We start from the raw sequence: 14228 nt of genomic DNA on the forward strand, positions 1-14228 counted from the left end.
AGGGGAAGGGGATAAGAGAAGGGAGAGAGAGATAGAAGGGAAGGCAGACTAGGGGAAGGGGTATTCAGAATGTATGCCATCTTGGGGTGGGGGGAGGGGCGAGATGTGGTGAAAATTTGGAACTCAAAATCTTGTGGAAGTAAATGTTGAAAACAAAAAAACATTTAAAAATATTTTTTTTGTCTGCCAGTTCAAAAAAAAAAAAAGGAGGTCCTACCATCTTTGTTTTGCAAATTAGGAAGCTGAGGCACAGGCACAGGGTGGGACTGGTAGGGGAGTGGATAGTGTGGGAAAGGCCCCATGTGGACAGTGGTAGAATCAGGAATGCCCGCCTAAAATCGTTCTTTTTACTACTCAGTGAAGTCCATCGTTAAGGACGCAACTGAGCCTTATAATCCTACTTTTTGTAAGGCCCACAGGGCCTCCTATAACAGTGTGGGGCACATAGTTGAATAAATGAATAAATGCAAAAAAAATAAAGAAATTAGGTTTCTCATTTATGAATATATTCAACATGGAAGATGTGGGTTCTCTGTAAGGCCCTACATCTCCTACTAGGATCTCTAACTTACAAGGCCTCACATCTAAGTAGGCAAAGAGATACTTAGTTATCTTGGTGTTAGATCTCTTGATGCTTATCTTGGGAAAAGCTCAAAGAACTTTCTTTTTCTCTTGGCAACTTGATTTGTAAAAGATTAGTGGGAAAGAAAAGAAATCAGTGGGAAAGAAAATTGTCTCAAGCAATAGAACTCATTTTTATGTAGTTCATTCAGGATATCTATGGACAAAGGTGTCTATGTGGGGGAGATGAAAGAAACAGAGGCCAGCTAAGTTATTTCACCCTTCTCCCAACAGTGACTAGGAAATGGTTTACTTTATCATATTCTCCATTATTTCCAGGGACTTCACACTTCTCTCTTTTGAAGGCAAATCCAGTCTAGCAGACATCAGTACTAGAAGATTTTTCCTGACATTTAGCAGCCTCATGACCCTGTTATGTTGTCTGCAGTTGCTTTCTCTCAGGATCTCTGCCCTTGAAACACTGAAGAATCCAAGTTCAAAGCAAGACTAACAATGAATGCCTCAAAGTTCTTCTCTGCTGGAAAGAAGTGGTAATCTTGGTTGTGCCAAAAACAGGAAAATGTCTTCTCTTCACCCATTAGCTATTAGCAAATGAGAACAATACTGAAATATAAAAATCACCCCCTATAACTGCTAAGAATACTCAATGGCATCACAGAGGAGAGGTGCTTGCCGTAGTAGACATAGCAGCAGATTTGAATCGGGAAGACCAGGGTTCTAACCCAGCTTGAAATGCTTTTTGCAGTGTGACCTTGGGCATTTAACCTCTCCTAGCCTCAGTTTCCTGATCAATAAAATGAGAAAAATAAAAGCAGATACCTCCCAGGATTGTTGTGAAGATAAAATGAGTTAATGTATGAAAAATGTTTTGCAAACCTTAAAGCCCCATATAAATGTATATTATTATAAGTGACAGTCACTAAGACTTTCATGCATAGAAATGCATATAGACATTTCGACAATAGACAAGAACACTTGTCGCAGAAACTCAGTGCTGGAAGGGACCTCGGAGGGCATCTAGCCCAATCCTACTTCCTCTCCTCACAATGACTAACAGGTATTTGAGAGGCTTCTTACCCTGAAGAAGTTTCTGTGAGGTAACGACTTATGAAAGGTTCAAGCTGCCTAGGAGAAAATAAAAAAGAGACTTTTGGCAAGCATCTCTTAAGATACAAAACTAAACTAAAGGAAATAAATTGGAAGGGGATACTCGAAAACTGAGATTCAACCCCTCCTGTAGAAAGGAAGAGAGGGTTAGGGATGAGATAGGTGCCCTTATAGGTTGGTTAGTTGGTACTAATTTTTTTTCATTTTTACATAAAATATTTATGTATACAAATATTATTATGTAAGATATGAAAATGTAAAATATTATTATGTAAATATAGTATATATTTATGCAAATTGTTTATTATTAATTGATTGTTGATCTATTGTTGGTTGTAGAGAAAGCATGGCATGATGGATGGGGCACTAGACTTGGAAACACATGGAGTCAAATCCTATCTCAGACACCTACTAGTTGCATAACCCTGCACAAATCACAACTCTCAGCCTCAGTTTCCCCATCTATAAAATGAGAGGAGTCAACTTAACAGCCCACTCAGGTCCTTTCTAGCACGACATAATCCTACTAAACATATGACTTCATTGAGGTAGGGAAGTCCTAGTGAGGAAAGACCCTCCAACGATATCAATCAGCAATCCAACTGCAACTTACTTGTACTAGATGACCTCTGAAGAGAGTTAATTGGCTGCAGCACTAAATGGTTCAATGACTTGCTCCGGGTCCAGCACTTAACCTGCTATAGCCTCTCACCTTAAGGATAAAAGTAAGAGAAACTGAGGGATTATCACTAAGACAAGAGATGTAGGGATTGAGAACTAGGACATAAAGCCAATTTTCATTGACCAAGTTGAGTTCGGCTAGCCTTTGGGGTAAGCGTCCCTTCCCAACCTAGAGTGAGTAAATTGGTCCAATGTCAAAGGGTGTTCTCTGTGGCTGAGAAACCAATCTGCGCCATCTCGTGCCGGCTGCATTGCAGAACACACAGGTGTGTCTGATTTAGCCTTCCGTGATTTAGCCTCCTAGCTGGGTATCCAGGCCGGTTGAAGCTCCCCAGCAGCAGGCTGACCGCAGCAAGGCCTCCTCTGCTCAGCCAGATCCCACTGAGCCTTAACCAGACCAGCTGCAAGCACTAAGCAACATCCAGTCCTCGTTTTCCTCTTTAAAAGAAGGGCAATTATCATAGATGTGCAAACTAATAATAGGTCCAGAGGTACATGGCCTGAAAGCAATTAGGGCAAATCTAAAAGAGATTAGGCACTAGGCACCAACCAGCTTTAATAAACCATGGGAAATGTGCCCCAGAGCACTGGGGAAGGCCTCCCTCGGATTAACGAGCTCATGTACCGCTATCAGCCTCAGCATCGCCCTGGTGCTGCGAGGTCTGGGTCTGACTGACTGGTATCTGCTTTGAAGCGTGTTAGCAGCATATTTTTTTGCATACAGCTAGTGTCTAATCACAGATGGATCTTATTCTCCTCTTACTTATTACACTGGGCCCCCAGAGACCATTGCCTACTAATACTGTGTCAGCATTTAATAAAGCAATGTATGTACCTGACAGGAACAAAATTGTGTTTTATAAATTCTATTATCCAGACTGGTTTTCTCCCAACCAGTCTGAATTAGTGAAGTTTTATTCTTTGTTTTGACCTAGATATGGGGAAAAGTGTTCAAAAATACATTTGGTTGGGGGAAGGAGGAGGAGATACTGTGTTTTACAGGAAGTAGATTGCTAGAAGATGGCTCAGAGATCCCCTTGACCCATGTTTTCTATTGCCATAGGAGTGGAAATGTGGGGATTTTACTTATAAAGTGCTAAAGCCCTATATTGGGTAGGTATTATCTCACTACACAATCTTATCTAAAGCTTCTGGTTTCCATCGCTGCCTTCCCATGGTCTGCTGTGCAACCTATAGTGAGTCACATAACATCTCTGTGCCGCCATCTACTATTTGCCAAGTGGAAACCACAATGTTGAAATAGTGGTGCAGAGGTCATCTGAGAACTAATTTATCTAGATAAAACAAGGGAAGTCAGGAAATGACAGTTGCCAAAACACTTGGGCCTGAGAACCAGAAGAAGCTGTCAGCCCTGGTTTCACCGGTGTCTGTAGCCGTCAGCCACAGAGAGGAGGAAAGGGGAAAGACAGAAGAGACAGAAGAGATTTGATAAGGTAAGTTAATGAGCCTAGGAAAGAAAAGAGAACTCATTGAAAATGGAGATGTTTTGGAAGAGAAAAAGAAATCCATTTTGCCAAACAACTTGTCCATGAAGAAAGGCAGGGTAATGTACTCAGTGGAGAACTGGCCTCAGAACCCATTTTCTGGACGTGCCTTCTTTGGTCACAGTTGTCTCTCCCTTGACTGATCCCCTTGAGAGCAGTGATTGGCTATTGCCTTTCTCTGTAACCCCAGCACTTGACACATGCTAATCTATGTTAGTTGACTGATTGACTCAGAATGGAGAGCCATGTCCTGGCTATGTGACTCTGGGTAAGTCATTTAACTTCTGAGTGCCCTCTAAAACTTCAAATTATTTACAAAAAAAAAAAAAAACCTACAAAAATCTCTCTAAAACTACAAATTACAGAACATTTGCCAATAGGAATTCAGAGAGAGAGTTTCTTCACAGTGGAGTTTCCTGTGCCAATGTTATAGACAGAGGGAAGGGAGAAGGGATAGCTAAGGTATTGTGCCAGGTGTTGAGCATGTGTGAGAAATAGAGGATACAACGTGGACACAAATAAATACAATGCAAGGTATGGTCCAATAGGAGAAAAGAAGAGAATCCAGACTTAAGCCCTCTAGGTAGATTTGAGGAGCAAGACGGCACTTTCACCTGTGGGGAATCATGGAAGGCCTCATGAAGGAAATGGTATTTGAGCTAACCCTTGAAGGGATAGAAAGATTTCCTCAGGAAGGGATGGGGAAAGAGTGTTTCCCAGGCATTAGGGACATCCAGTGGGGATACATGGAAGCAGGATATGGCAGGAGGAGAGCTGGAAACAGAATGGACCTGTTATGCTTCTGATTCACAAGAACGCAGAGGAAAAATGCATTAGGTTGCTTGGGACATGATGTACACAAGGTCAGTCTGCCAGGGAATGTTATAACCCACCTGTCTCAAGAGAAAAGAGCCTTCCTATTCTTAATATCTGGGTCAAGCATGCTTTCCCATGTGACCTTTTGGAGGTCAATCAAACCTAGGATTCAGATAACAGTATCACCTTCAATGATGTTTTGAAAGATAGTTGCAATAAGCCTTCTTAAAATGTTCCTGGATGGATTTCTTAAAAAAATCCCATCGGGGCTAACCCCAGTGCCTGGCATCATCCCCAAAGAGCTGTCCAGGGCTGCTGTCTGAGCCATCTGTATTTAGGCACTCTTCTCTCCCAGACTGGCTGCCTTTTTGTGGTCCTATTCAGCTGTTGTCCTCTGTGCTGACCTGAGTTTCAGGCCCTCTTATCTCCCTAAGGAATTGTGCCTCCTTATGTCTCAAGCAGATGTCTAAACAGGAGAAACAAGCATGCTTTCCAAGTCTTACAATGTGACCCTTTACACACACAGGAATGGGCTTTCAGAGTATTAGTTGGAAGCGGGTGTAATCAACCCGATAAGGTTCTTTAGTCTTTCATCAGGTTCCAGGAAGAACCCAGAAGTGTTCCTTGGGTGATGGTCTTGCACAAACTTTCTGCCACTGGCGTGCTTATTTGGCATCTTCCGAATGCCATTCATAGGGTACATTCCCAGGACCTGCATATGTTCCTCCCCAGATTCTAAGTAAAGATTTCTTCATGAGACAGCTTCCCTTTCAACGTATTGCCTTCATCCGCATGACCCCAAACTTCAACTTTGATCTGCTGTTTTATAGCAGTCATATCAAATATTTGCTGATATCAGGAAAACAGATAAGAATAGTAATTTATATGTTATATAAATTTATAATGTATTAACATTTTCAAAGGTCTTTCCATTCAATTAGAAGGGACGGGTATGAAATGGAACACTTCCCCTGGAGCTGGGCATGTGACCTTTGGCTCCATAGGGAGGGACAATGTGTGCTGGCTCCTGGTTAAAAGATTGCCCATTAGTATGTGGTCAGGGAACATCAAGTGGCACGTTGGATAGAGTGACGGACCTGGAGACAGGAAGACCTGAGTTCAAATCCAGCCTCAGACATTTACTAGCTGTGTGACTAGTCACTTCACCCTGTTTGCCTCAGTTTCCTCATCTATAAAATGAGCTGGAGAAGCAAATGGCAAATCCCTCCAGTGTCTTTGTCAAGGAAACCCCAAATGGGATCACAAGGAGTTGGGCACAACTGAGATGAGTGAACAACCACAACAGAGCACACACATCCCTTGCCCTGGAGTCAAACTGCACCTGCCCAGCTTCAGAAATCCTCCAATTCAAACCCTCTACCCTACATTGACAAACATTTATTAAATGCCTATTGTGTGCAAGGCACAATGCTGGAACTGGGAATATAGAAATAGAACTGAGGTGACCTCTGCCCTCCAGAAGTTTATGTTATTCTGGGGAGTGTGTCTTCAGACATGTAAATGCTAAATATATAGAACGTGATTTCAAAAGCAAAAGAGCAATGATAACTTTGTTACATACACTGTCTCAGCCTGTGTGATAAATCAGGTATTATTATTCCTGTTTTACAGCTGAGGAAACTGATGCTTAAAGAGATTGAATGACTCATCAAAACAAGACTAGAACCGAGGTCTTCAGTCTACAAACCCAGAGCTCCTGAATCCAAACCTGACCTCAGACACTAACTAGTTTGTGTGACCTTGGGCAAGTCACTTAACCTGTATCTGCCTCAGTTCCCTCAACTAGAAAATGGGGATTATAATAGCACCTACCTCCCATGGTTGCTATAAGGATGAAATCAGATATTTGTAAAGCTCTTGGCACAGTTCCTGACGCATAGTAGGTACTTAATAAATCTTTATTCCCTTCTCTTCCCCTCCCTCTTCTTTGATCGACACTATGCTACCACAGATCTAGGCTGCCAGCTCTTTGCTGACTAGGGCTAACAGCTTTTTCATTTACAGAAAGGAAACAAAAAATATGTTGGTAACAGTTAGCTACCACCAGGCTAGCTAGGGATTCATAAAGATGTAGAGGTTCCCAAGGAACACAAGATGATCATTTCTGAGGGCAGAAGGCTGAAAATTAGCATATATTCGAAATGATGCTTTGAACCAGGGAAATTAAGGCGTTAGCTCCTAAGTGGGTACGTAGTTATACAACTAGGAATCTTCACCTTATAGTTGAGTTGATGTCTATGGCTAGACCAAAGGGTTATACAATTATTGAAAGCACATAGTAGGCATTTAATGTTAAGCTTTCCTTTGGTAATTAAAGAGGCCAAAAAGAAAAGTGAAGGATTATAGCTCTCCTTTTCTTTTTGTTATTTTTTTCTCAATACATAGGCTCACATGTGTGTACTCACACACACTTTGGGAATCAAAGTATTTGGATTTGAATTCTAAATATATTGCTTGTGTAACTCTGGAGAATTTGGTGAACCACTCTCAGAAAAGATTTTTCAATGATAAAAGTAAAGGGATTCGGAAGCTTGGTATAGTGGGGAAGAGAGCTGGAGTCATAGCCGGAGGATCTGCTTTCAAGCCTGGCTCTGCCACTTAACCTTTGTGACCTCAGGCAGGCCACTTCTCAGTTTTCTCATATGCAAAAGGAGGGTGCTGGACTGAATGACCTCTAATTTCGGCTCTAAATCTATGAATCTACAGAATCTCCAGGTACCTTCTAGCTAAAAATCTTACAACTGTTCTGACTCTATGAATTCCTTTTTTCTTTCTATTGTCCTAGCAGCTAGGAGTCTGGAGGTGAAAAAGAATTTCTCTTTAATAGGCAGTACCCCCTCCCCCAAACAACAACAACAATAAGAGACATTTATAGTTAGGCATTACTCCAAAGAGCCATTCATCCAGGGCCCCATCTTGACAAATAATGGGTAACACTGATTTTAGTAATAAGGGCTCTCCGTGTTAGTATGTGTGTTCCAAAGCCTTTGGCAAATTCTTGAACCCCATTTTGAAACCAGCTTCTGAAAGTTGCGCAAATAAAACTTGGCACAGGCTTCACTGGCCACACAGTTCTCTGATTTGAAGCTTAGAAACAAAATGTACTCGTCCTACTTCCGAGATCATGTTTGAAGACTTGGCTCTGTATCTTTAGGAACTATTTCATCACTGATGTCATCCCGCCATTGAACTGCGGATCTCTCCCAGGCGATTTGGAATCCAGCAGCAGTTCAGCAGCAGGAGTGAGAGAAGCTACTCCAGAGGAAAGTTGTGGACAGAGATGGACATAATCCAGCCTTGAGCTTGGTCAGGGCGTCTGAAGCAGAGGCCAATATTTACAACTGTGCCACAAGGAGATTGGTGAAGATGGCATGCACATGAGAAGGGTGGAGATCAAATGGATAACAGCACAGGGACACTATTGAGGCAGGGGTCTTGGTCCTGAGCCAACAATCCCAATTTTTTTTTTGTTTTGTTTTGTTTTGTTTTTTTTAAGAACATAAGGAAATACATTTATTTTCTTTCATGGCAGCCTGCAGGAAAACTATGAAAGTAACAGAGGAAGGGGGAAACATAAAAACGACAAAAATTCCATCTAGCTATATTCTCTTGCCTCTAAGGTCATTCTGCTCAATGTCTCACACGCTCAATGACCATTTCTCCCAAGGCAAACTGGATTGAAGCCAAGCTGAACTTGGGTACATTTCTCAGCCTCAAATAGGCACCCTTCATAGAAAGTATCGGGACCGCCTCTAGGGTCCTCAGTGGATTTCTCAGGAACAGTCATTCTAATAACAAAGAAGGATTTTTCTTCCTGTGTCCTTACTTAACACAAAATCCCTTCTAAAAACTACATAGGATTTTGTGACTGATACAATACATTCCTCTAAATTACTTAGGGCAAATATGTACACATGGCCACTCACTCTAGCAGTCCTCAGGCTAAAACACAGACAACCTGCCTTCAGTCGGGGTTACTGTCCATGTGTCTGCCTAAGTAAAATCACCACCTTTTGCCAGAACTATTCTGGTAAGACACTTAATCGGTCTCCCTGCCTCAAGTTTCCTCCTCTCTTCCATCCATCCTCCACCAGCTGCGGAAGCAATTTTTCTAAAGTTCAGGTCTGCCTATGTCATCCTTGAACTCCATAAACTCCAATAGCTCCCTATTACTTACCTCTAAGAGCAAATATAAACCTCTCTTTTTGACATTCAAAGCTCTTCACAACCTGCCCTCCCCCATTTACTTTTCCAGCCTTTTAACATATCCCTCCCCTTCTCACACTTGAAAGTTCAGCCAAACTGGACTTCTTACTGTTTCAAATTTTGTTGCGAATATCCTGATCTCTCCAGCTTTTAGTGCCTCCCTGAAAACAATTACTTTGTGTCTCTTTTTGTCACTCCTGTATATCATGTTCCTTTTCCCCAATAGAATATAAACTCTGAGAGCAGGAACTATTTTGCTTTGTCTTTGAATCTATAGCAGCCAGCACAGTGCTTGGCACATAGCAGGTGCTTAATAAATTCTTGCTGATTCATTTTTTATTTGTAATCAAGGAGATACAGCCAGTGGTTACAATTTCAGGTTGGAAATGTATGACAGACGGATAACTATCATAAAGCATTTTCCCAAACCCAGTGACACTTAGGATTGAGCTTGATAGACTCCTTTCAAAAAATGTTTTAATTTATGAAATTAAACAAGTATTTCCATAACATAATACAATAAAAATATGACGTACATGAAGGTGCAAATATACTATGCACAAATTGCTATTCTTTTCAAATATACAAAAAAAATTATCATGCAAATTTCCTTTTTTCTTCCCTTCCTCCCACCCACCCTAGAGATGGCTACCATTACACACAAATAGGTATATAATATATACATATATATAATTATTCTATACATACTTCTATATATCAGTTCTTTCTCTGGATGCAGATAGCATCTTCATATGTCCTTTAGAGTTAATTTGAGTATTTATAATAGACAAAATAATATTCGTTCAGTTTTTAGACAGATTTTCAAAATAAGTTTTCCAAAGATTGTTGGATAGAACGATCTTTGCTTTCAAGTGGCTTCGTAACAACAGTGTCAAAAAACATATATGTACATATGTGTATATGTGTGTATTTATATATACATATATATATATATAATGTTCACAAAGTGCTTCATAGTTATGATGGCTTTCCTTACAATGACCCTAGAAGTGGTGAAAAAGTATTATTTTCCTAATTTTATAGATAAGAAAAAAAAGTTAAATGATGACTTGCCTATGAGTTACACAGTTTATAAACTACAATGAGGACATCAGGATATGGAAAACTACACAAATGAAAATCACAGAAATGTACACACAAACATATATGATATACACATATGAAAGCACTTTTGATGGATTTTGATGGATTTTTGATGGATTTTGATGGAGTGACTGGAGCATGTGCAGTTAAATGGTGTCCATAGAGAAAGTTGTTGCTGATTTCAAAAGAGGGGAAGGATATAGTTTGGACCAGACTAGGGGTCAGAATATTTTCAGGTAAGGGGAAATGCAATGTGTGATGGGCTCAGTGACAAAAACAAGGGGGACATGACAGCCAGATCCAAGTTGTCGCATCCCTTGCAGAATCCATAGATGATTAACTAGTTTAAACTCCCAACCACATTCCTTGTAGTTAAGGCCATAGTCCTCCCTCTTTGACTTCTTGAGAAATTTTTCTCACCCCAGATTCGCCATTCAAATGAGTTTGGTTTGGTTTTGTTCCACTATCCCACCCAAGTCAAATGGAATGCTTTTCATGCACGTAACTTTGAGGAAAAAGGAGGCTAAAAATTCCAATTTCAACTCCTTCTGGACTTAATATTCGATGGAAAATGTGGTCTTAAGAGCATTTGTTATGAAAGCGGAAATTAGATTGGAGGTGGAGGAAGATAGAGAGAACAAAAGAGTAAGAACCTGGCAGGTAAAATAGAGAAGAATGAAAGCTAGAATTCCTTGGCCATCCCTAGCCAGCAGATTGCAAAGTAGTAGAATGGAATTTGCATGCCCATTGAAGCTGGTCTAGTTCTAACCCTAAAGAAAAGAATGTTGAGTGCAGCCTAGTTCTGAGCAGAAGAGGCCTACAGTATTAATCCTGATTGATTTGGGGCGAGGGCTACTCCTATGTCATCTCCAGTACAAATGCCCACAGATGGTCTGTAAATTACTCACAAGGGGTTCCGATTATTCTTTAATGGACCCGACATAAGGATGAAAACATTTTCATCTCGCTGTATTCTCTTGCCTCTTGGGTCTCTCTGCCTCTCAGGTCTCTCTGCCTAATGTCTCAGTCACTCAGTGACCAATTTTCCCAAGATAAACTCAGTCAGAGTCAGTTTGCTTAAGATTAATTTGGTCAAGAATCTTCCATCCTTTCCCTCTCCTATTCAAGGAATAGCCCAGATCTCTATTGGCTAACCTATTGACACTAATATATTGGCTGGAGTGTGGGGTGGGAAAGAAATGGAGACCCTAGAAGAAATCTTATCTCCCCAGAACCATCAGAACAAGGAAAGATTGAGGACTGAAACAGATTTCCCAAAACCACTGCAGTGGAAATTAATCCCTCGGCTTCTGTGGAACTGGGTCAGGCTCAAAAATGGGGCAAATTGGGGGGAGATTGGGGGAAGGAATATATTCCATTCACTTTACCTTATTTTCTGGGTCTTAGAATATGAGATTTATCAATCCCTGCATTCTCCATCAAACTATCATAGTAAATCAAAAATCAAACCAAAGATTACTGCCAGTCCCCAAACCAAAATGAAACATACTCCCTCCTAATCTAACTTCCTAAATTTGGGTAGGCTGGATAAGGTTTGAGAGGAATACTATCCAAACCACAGAACCTTTTGGAGACCCACCCATCTGTCATTTGGAAGAACTCACAGTTCTTAGCTGTGTGGTTCATCTCATCCTTAAATAAAACATTTCGTCACCACCTCTGTATCCCAGAACAAAATATCAATGACCTGTGTTATAAGATTTTCATCAGGAGCAAGGGAACCATAGAATATAGCATGCCATCTGCAAAGCAAACTAGGATCCCTGAATTTAGGCTTCAGAATCAGCTTCAGAATCATGCCCCACTGGAACTAACAGGACAGCAGGAGTTAAGGGACAGGCCAGTACTTCTCAGCTAGGGCTAGCTTAGGCTGAGCTAAGGCTAAAGCTGAGTTACATGCAGAAAGGAGGTCAGCCACTCATGGGTGCCGCACTTCATTATCCAGCTCTGCTGCACCAGGAAGTGCTTGCCTGACCACAAAATAAATAAATATATATTTTTTTTAGAAATGGAACTTTTCCTGTGTTACAAAAGGTTTCATTATATGTCATTTAAAATAGATCTTTCATTTCATCTCATTTAACTGACTTAAAAAGCATTGGCCATAAATTCCATTTAACAAGATGGTCCCTGTGGAGGGGAGAGGGAAGACCAGCAGGGCAGCTGCCAATTAGGTGTTTCATAGAAGGATGTAGAAGTATCGTAAAAGTGATGGAAAAGTGCATTATAGAATTAGCTCTGTCATTCTTGCCAAGGCGTTACACACCATAGCATGATACCCAACACATTTAAAAGGTGGAAATCATTCTAAATATGCATTTAAGCTGTGTGCAAAGGCAAGCTGTCTCGATTTAGTTTTTAACACCTTTGTCAGCCACTTTCAGATCTTCAGCGGTGGAGGGAAATAATTAATAGGATAGATGTCTGATAGAATGGATTTATGTGCTCTGCTGAAACATTTTTTGCAATGTGTGATGTCTTATAGCTGTGCATTAGAAAGCTGGGTTGTCAGATTTATAAAGTATGATCCTGATTTATTCCATCTATAAAAACCTCAGGCTCCAATTTTTCTCCTTGTTTCTTAAGCAGAGGATTTCAAAATGCCAGGAGCAGGCTGGTAGAAGGAGAAGGACCAAGCTCAAATGCAACCTGCAGAACTCTTCTTGTAACACAAACTCTGACTGAAAAAGTAACAGTCTGGGAGTCAAAAAGACTGGATCTATGTTGGCCTGGCTGAATGGTCTTTGCTACAGACAAATGCTATAGCTGAAGGCTCCATTTCTTCATTTCTCCAACACTGACCTGATTACTTCTTATTGCTAGCGTAGCTCATTTGAGTTCTGAGGGCCCTTAGCCCAACTCTAACCCTTACAAATGAGTCTCAGGTCACAGGGCAGGGTTCCATTTCCCCCTCAGGGATCTAGGGGTACCCCTGGGGAATCAGGGCTGATTCTCTAATGTCATGAGCTCAAGCTCCCACCAGTGTGCTTTCCTTCCCTCCCCAAGATCACCAGTTGAGAATCATTTTAATCAGTCAGCCTTCAGAAGCTTTGAGAAAGAAGAATTTACTAAGGCAGTATAGTAAGAACAGTTAGTACAAAACATCTCCCCACCCCCCAAAGGTCTGTGATACAATCTCCCAGAAATGCACGCAGGGTCCGGGGGAAAGTGGACTCCAACTAGAGAGTACATATGGCAAAGGATCAGGGATATGCTGGGAAATGTTTAATGATCAACTCTTGGGCAGCTAGGTGGTGCAGTGGATAGAGTACCAGGCTTGGAGTCAGGAAGTCCTGAGTTCAAATCCAGCTTCAGACACTTATTAGCTGTGTGACCCCAAGGAAGTCATTTAACCCTGTTTGCCTCAGTTTACTTATTTGTAAGATGAGCTGGAGAAGCAAATGGCAAACCACCTCAGTATCTCTGCCAAGAAAACCCCAAAGGCTGTCACCAAGAGTCAAACACAACTGAACAGCTTGCAGGGGGAGAGATGTATAAAGTTTAATCTGTGTTATTAACATTTTCTCCCTAACGTTCTTAAGTTTAGACAATCAATAAAACAAGAAATCCAGCCCTGATTTGTGCATTCACTAATTTCTGAGAGGCAAATGCTCACACTAAAATTTTAACAATTTGTTCTCATAAACCACTAGGAATTGACTCCAGCACACCCATGCAAAAGAGTCAGTCACAGGTCCTGGTTGCTGGAAAGCCTTTTTCTCCCATTTTGGGGGTACTCAGGAAGTTCCCCTTCAGCATGGTATAGTTACTGTTCCAGATTGCTGGTGGAGCTATGAATCTACTTCCAGTCTGGCCTTAGCTCTTAATACAGACACTACTGTCAACTTATCAGAGGCTACCTCAAGGACACCAATAGGAAGTCCAAAATCCCCTAGACCCCTCAGAGCCTGCAAGGTCCTCTTTCAGCCAAAGAAAGAGGGAAAAGGAGACATGGTCAAGGCTGAAGTGAAGACCTCTCTTTTCTCACTTCCTCCTACAGGGTTTTACTGGAAATCCACACGTACTTCAAACTCTGTGAGTTTCTTTCTAAACTAGTCTGATAATTTATCAATCATCTATGAGCCTTGACCAAGCTTTCTCAGCCTATCCCTATCCCTTCTTCCTGAAACATCATTCTACTACAAGTATCTTTAGTACTTGGTCTAAAGTCTATGATTGAGATTG

At 41.1% G+C, this 14228-nt stretch overlaps 1 long non-coding RNA gene across 1 annotated transcript; it reads left to right on the forward strand.

The window, feature by feature from the left end:
• Positions 1–3708: 3708 nt before the first annotated feature.
• Positions 3709–9167, forward strand: LOC114039235. The gene is made up of 2 exons (XR_003568645.1): positions 3709–3824; positions 7867–9167. It is a non-coding gene; the product is annotated as an uncharacterized LOC114039235 (long non-coding RNA).
• The last annotated feature ends 5061 nt before the right edge of the window (positions 9168–14228 follow it).

Source organism: Vombatus ursinus, unplaced genomic scaffold (assembly GCF_900497805.2).
Source record: "Vombatus ursinus unplaced genomic scaffold, bare-nosed wombat genome assembly UNPS02011700.1, whole genome shotgun sequence".
NCBI lineage: Eukaryota > Metazoa > Chordata > Mammalia > Diprotodontia > Vombatidae > Vombatus > Vombatus ursinus.